Source organism: Oncorhynchus keta, chromosome 27 (assembly GCF_023373465.1).
Source record: "Oncorhynchus keta strain PuntledgeMale-10-30-2019 chromosome 27, Oket_V2, whole genome shotgun sequence".
Lineage (NCBI taxonomy): Eukaryota > Metazoa > Chordata > Actinopteri > Salmoniformes > Salmonidae > Oncorhynchus > Oncorhynchus keta.
Genome location: NC_068447.1, coordinates 2970061 through 2976714, shown reverse-complemented (window position 1 = coordinate 2976714; position 6654 = coordinate 2970061). Strand labels below are relative to the sequence as shown.

The following is a 6654-nucleotide window of genomic DNA, read 5'->3' as shown; positions in this document are numbered from 1 at the left end:
CGGATGCGAGCTTCAACTGGAAGCCAGTGGAGAGAGCGGAGGAGCGGGGTGACGTGAGAGAACTTGGGAAGGTTGAACACCAGACGGGCTGCGGCGTTCTGGATGAGTTGTAGGGGTTTAATGGCACAGGCAGGGAGCCCAGCCAACAGCGAGTTGCAGTAATCCAGACGGGAGATGACAAGTGCCTGGATTAGGACCTGTGCCGCTTCCTGTGTAAGGTAGGGTCATACTCTGCGGATGTTGTAGAGCATGAACCTACAGGAACGGGCCACCGCCTTGATGTTAGTTGAGAACGACAGGGTGTTGTCCAGGATCACGCCAAGGTTCTTAGCGCTCTGGGAGGAGGACACAATGGAGTTGTCAACCGTGATGGCGAGATCATGGAACGGGCAGTCCTTCCCCGGGAGGAAGAGCAGCTCCGTCTTGCCGAGGTTCAGCTTGAGGTGGTGATCCGTCATCCACACTGATATGTCTGCCAGACATGCAGAGATGCGATTCGCCACCTGGTCATCAGAAGGGGGAAAGGAGAAGATTAATTGTGTGTCGTCTGCATAGCAATGATAGGAGAGACCATGTGAGGTTATGACAAATTTCATAGGCAAAATTTCATAGGCAAAATACAGTGTTGTAACAATGTGCAAATAGTTAAAGTACCAACAAACAAATATATATGTGGGTTGTATTTACAATGGTTCTTGTTCTTCACTGGTTGCCCTTTTCTTGTGGCAACAGGTCACAAATCTTGATGCTGTGATGTCACACTGTGGAATTTCACCCAGTAGATATGGGAGTTAGTCAAAATTGGATTTGTTTTCGAATTCTTTGTGGGTCTGTTGTAATCTGAGGGAAATGTGTCTCTCTAATATGGTCATACATTGGGCAGGAGGTTAGGAAGTGCAGCTCTTTTCATTTTGTGGGCAGTGAGCACATAGCCTGTCTTCTCTTGAGAGCCAGGTCTGCCTTGGCCTTTCCTGAAGGCTTTTACAGAGGTCAGGTATTCTGCCGCTGTGTTCTCTCTGTTTAGGGCCAAATAGCATTCTAGTTTGTTCTGGGTTTTTTTTGTTAATTCTTTCCAATGTGTCAAGTAATGGTCTTTTTGTTTTCTCGTGATTTGATTGGGTTTAATTGTGTTGCTGTCCTGAGGCTTTGTGGGGTCTGATTGTGTTTGTGAACAGAGCCCCAGGACCAGCTTGCTTAGGGGACTCTTCTCCAGGTTAATCTCTCTGTAGGTGATGGCTTTGTTATGGAATGTTTGGGAATCGCTTCCTTTTAAGTGATTGTAGAATTTAACGTCGCTTTCTGGATTTTGATCATTAGGGGGGATCGGCCTAATTTAGCTCTGCATGCATTCAGAGTCTCTATTTGGTGTTTTTCCCATTTTGTGAAGTCTTGGTTGGTGAGCGGACCCCAGACCTCACAACCATAAAGGGCAATGGGTTCTATGACTGATTCAAGTATTTTTAGCCAGATCCTAATTGGTATGTTGCATTTTATGTTCCTTTTGATGGCATAGAAGGCCCTTTTGTATTTGTGGTCAACTAGACCTTTTTTGGAACACCATTATTTTTTTGTCTTACTTCTGTGCAGAAGATATAGGTGCTGCTGTCGGGCCCTCCTTCATTGGTGACAGAAGCACCAGATCATCAGCAAACAGTAGACATTTGACTTCAGATTCTAGTAGAGTAAGGCGCTGGGGTGCTGCAGACTGTTCTAGTGCCCTGGCCAAATTGTTTAAATGTATGTTGAAGAGGGTGGGGCTTAAGCTGCATGCCAACAAACATTTCCTGTCTTCATTATTATTTGTTTGAATACGATGGCTTACTGTTTGTTGTGGGCATTTCCTGCCTAAGTTTGCCCACTTTGCCATAATTGGCAACATCAAATAGTTTTGTGATGAATAAGCCATCTGATTCGATAAAAGATGGAGTTGAATTTTGTCTTTCCATAATTTCCTTTAAAGAACTCCAAAGTTGATTTTCCAACATTCTTTATATCATTGATCTTGGCTTCAAAATATAGTTTATACTTGTTTTTGTTGAGTTCAGTCATATAATTTCTCGAATTGCAGTAAGTCAGATGTGCAACCCGATTTATTAACCACTCTCTTTCATACAGTTTTTCAATCCCTCATCAATTAATGGAGACTGTTTCCCATGCTTGTTCAATGAACCGTAAACAATGAATGAACATGCACCTGTGGAACGGTCGTTAAAACACTAACAGCTTACAGACGGTCGGCAATTACGGTCACAGTTATCAAAACTTAGGACACTAAAGAGAACTTTCTACTGACTCTGAAAAACACCAAAAGAAAGATGTCCAGGGTCCCTGCTCATCTGCGTTAACGTGCTTCAGGCATGCTGCAAGGAAGCATGAGGACTGCAGATGGGGCCAGGGCAATAAATTGCTATGTCCGTACAGTGATACGCCTAAGACAGCACTACAGGGAGACAGGACGGACAGCTGATCGTACTTGCAGTGGCAGACCACGTGTAACAACACCTGCACAGGATCGGTACATCCGAACATCACATCTGCGGGACAGGTACAGGATGGCAACAACAACTGTCTGAGTTACACCAGGAACACACAATCCCTCCATCAGTCCTCGGACTGTCCACAATAGGCTGAGAGTGACTGGACTGAGGGCTTGTAGGCCTGTTGTAAGGCAGGTCCTCACCAGAAATCACCGGAAACAATGTTGCCTATGGGCAAAAACTCATCGTCACTGGACCAGACAGGACTGGCAAAAAGTGCTCTTCACTGCCAAGTCGCAGTTTTGTCTCACCAGGGGTGATGGTCGGATTTGCGTTTATCGTCGAAGGAATGAGCTTCACATCGGGGCCTGTACTCTGGAGCGGGATCGATTTGGAGGGTCTCTCATGGTCTGGGGCGGTGTGTCACAGCATCATCGGACTGAGCTTGTTGTCATTGCAGGCAATCTCAACGTTGTGCGTTACAGGGAAGACATCCTCCTCCCTCATGTGGTACCCTTCCTGCAGGCTCATCCTGAACATGACCTTCCAGCATGACAATGCCACCAGCCATACTGCTCGTTCTGTGAGTGATTTCCTGCAAGACAGGAATGTCAGTGTTCTGCCATGGCCAGCGAAGAGTACGTCTGGGACCATTTGGATCAGAGGGTGAAGGCTAGGGCCATCCCTCCCAGAAATGTCATGGAACTTTCAGGTGCCTTGGTAACACCTCACAGGAAGACCTGGCAAATCTGGTGCAGTCCATGAGGAGGAGATGCTCTACAGTACTTAATGCAGCTGGTGGCCACACCAGATACTGACTGTTACTTTGGATTTTGACCCCGACCTTTGTTCAAGGACACATTATTCCATTTCTGTTTGTCACATGTCTGTGGAACTTGTTCATTTGGTTTTTCTCAGTTGTTGAATCTTGTTCTGTTCATACAAATATGTACACATGTTAAGTTTGCAGAAAATAAATAAAATATATATATTTTTTGCTGAGTTTAGTTCTAACAGTTTCTTAATAAGTGTATGTAAACTTCCGACTTCAACTGTAGATTAATATGGGCTGTTTTCATCCATTTCCTGGGTAGCTAGTCAGAGATAGACATAATATTGAAAAGAGCAGACAAAGCAAGAGAAAGATGTCTATACATTCCGCAGTCCATTAATCAATTTGTGTGTGAGTGTGTGAGTGTGTGTGTGTGTGTGTGTGTGTGTGTGTGTGTGTGTGTGTGTGTGTGTGTGTGTGTGTGTGTGTGTGTGTGTGTGTGTGTGTGTGTGTGTGTGTGTGTGTGTGTGTGTGTGTGTGTGTGTGTGTGTGTGTGTGTGTGTGTGTGTGTGTGTGTGCGTGTGTGTGTGTGTGTGTGTGCTGCAGGGGTTGAAGCTATAAACCATAGGCTTGGCTCTCTCATCCCTTCCAGGCTTTTGGGGGGAGGACAGAATGTCTCCACGCGCTCTTTCATGAATATGTTTCCTCTTTTGGTGCAGGATAGTTGAGGAAGATATACGTTCCTCTCAAGTTCTTGGCTCTTTCCAGAACAGCTACCTTGTCCTTGAACTTCACCACTATTGGCCAGCGGTGGGATTTCAAGTCCTGGGGGTGCGCTCCACCTCATCTTCAATTTCTCAGAGATCATTTCCCTCCACTTTGTCCTCAGACTCCGTCCAGGTCTCATGTGGAGATTCTGCAATTCTGTCCACAACCGTGTTGTTCCACATTTGATTGTCCCTCGAGACACAAACCCGGGACGATCTGCGGTCCGAGCCACAATGGATAACCGCACCTTCAAGCCCTCAATAAACTCTGCTAGCTTGATGGGCAGCTGGAGTTGAAGTCAGAAGTTTACATACACTTTAGATTGGAGTCATTACAACCAATCCACAAATTTCTTCTTAAAAAACTATGGTGTTGGAAAGTCGGATAGGACATCTACTTTGTGCATGACACAAGTCATTTTTACAACAATTGTTTACAGACAGAATATTTCACTTATAATTCACTGTATCACAATTCCAGTGGGTCAGAAATTTACATACACTAAGTTGTCTGTGCCTTTAAACAGCTCGGAAAATTCCAAAAAAAATGATGTCATGGCTTTAGAAGCTTCTGACAGGCTAATTGTGGTATACAGTGTCTGAATGACATATCTACTGTGGTATACAGTGTCTGAATGACATATCTACTGTGGTATACACTGTCTGAATGACATATCTACTGTGGTATACAGTGTCTGAATGACATATCTACTGTGGTATACAGTGTCTGAATGACATATCTACTGTGGTATACAGTGTCTGAATGACATATCTACTGTGGTATACAGTGTCTGAATGACATATCTACTGTGGTATACAGTGTCTGAATGACATATCTACTGTGGTATACAGTGTCTGAATGACATATCTACTGTGGTATACAGTGTCTGAATGACATATCTACTGTGGTATACAGTGTCTGAATGACATATCTACTGTGGTATACAGTGTCTGAATGACATATCTACTGTGGTATACACTGTCTGAATGACATATCTACTGTGGTATACAGTGTCTGAATGACATATCTACTGTGGTATACAGTGTCTGAATGACATATCTACTGTGGTATACACTGTCTGAATGACATGTTTACTGTGGTATACAGTGTCTGAATGACATATCTACTGTAAACTGTTTAATGTAATGTATTTTTAAATGCCATAATATCTGACTCTAACAGGTCCATGCTCTACCACATCCGTAGAGTATACACTGTCTGAATGACCCTATCTCACACAGGAAGGTCCATACAGTGTCACACAGGAAGAGGATATCTACTGTGGACCCTATACACAGGAAGAGGAACATCTGTAGATGACCCTATCTACAGGAAGGGAACATCTGTACACTGTCTGGAAGAGGAACATCTACTGTAAACTGTTTACCTCACACAGGAAGAGGAACGTGTACCCTTTTTACACAGGAAGAGGAACATCTGTAGAGTACGACCCTACCTCACACAGGAAGAGGAACATCCGTAGAGTACGACCCTTCCTCACACAGGAAGAGGAACGTCATCCTACCTCACACAGGAAGAGGAACGTCCGTTTCCTCCTCACACAGGAAGAGGTACATCTGTAGAGTACGACCCTACCTCACACAGGAAGAGGAACATCCGTAGAGTACGACCCTTCCTCACACAGGAAGAGGAACGTCTGTAGAGTACGACCCTACCTCACACAGGAAGAGGAACGTCCGTAGAGTAGGACCCTACCTCACACAGGAAGAGGAACATCTGTAGAGTACAACTCTACCTCACACAGGAAGAGGAAGTGATGGATAGGTGTTCACCCATGGTGGGATGGAGGGATGGAGTGATTGACCCTAACTGATGCTGGGATGATTGGTACCTGGCGACTGGGTATTGAGCCCAGTAACAGGCAGAGCAGACGCCCAGAGACAGACCTGTGTGTGTGTGTGTGTGTGTGTGTGTGTGTGTGTGTGTGTGTGTGTGTGTGTGTGTGTGTGTGTGTGTGTGTGTGTGTGTGTGTGTGTGTGTGTGTGTGTGTGTGTGTGTGTGTGTGTGTGTGTGTGTGTGTGTGTGTGTGTGTGTGTGTGTGTGTGTGTGTGTGTGTGTGTGTCAAACCAACAGGTCACTGAGTGGGAGGACACAGAGAGATGAGAAATTGATTCCAATAAGGCTTTTCTAAATGACAGAGATAACTGGTGAGATAACGCTCCATTTTGAGATGAGAGGGGTGGGGAGAGGGAGGGGAGAGAGAGAGAGGGTGGGGAGAGAGAGAGAGAGCAGGGAGAGAGAGAGGGTGGGGAGAGAGAGAGAGACCAGGGAGAGATGAGAGGGTGGGGAGAGAGAGAGAGACCAGGGAGAGAGAGGGTGGGGAGAGAGAGAGAGGGGGAGAGAGAGGGTGGGGGGAGAGAGAGAGCAGGCAGAGAGAGAGGGTGGGGAGAGAGAGAGAGAGAGAGAGAGAGGGTGGGGAGAGAGAGAGAGAGCAGGGGGAGAGAGGGTGGGGCAGAGAGAGAGGGTGGGGAGAGAGCAGAGGGAGAGAGGGGGTGGGGAGAGAGAGAGAGACCAGGGAGAGAGAGAGGGTGGGGAGAGAGAGAGAGGCAGAGAGAGAGGGGAGAGAGAGAGAGAGGGAGAGAGAGGGTGGGGAGAGAGAGAGAGAGCAGGCAGAGA

At 46.1% G+C, this 6654-nt stretch overlaps 1 protein-coding gene across 1 annotated transcript in view; it reads left to right on the top strand.

Annotated features, from left to right (window-relative positions):
• Positions 1-6654, top strand: part of oprl1 (opiate receptor-like 1) — a 94889-nt gene that overhangs the window by 66792 nt on the left and 21443 nt on the right. The window lies entirely within an intron of this gene.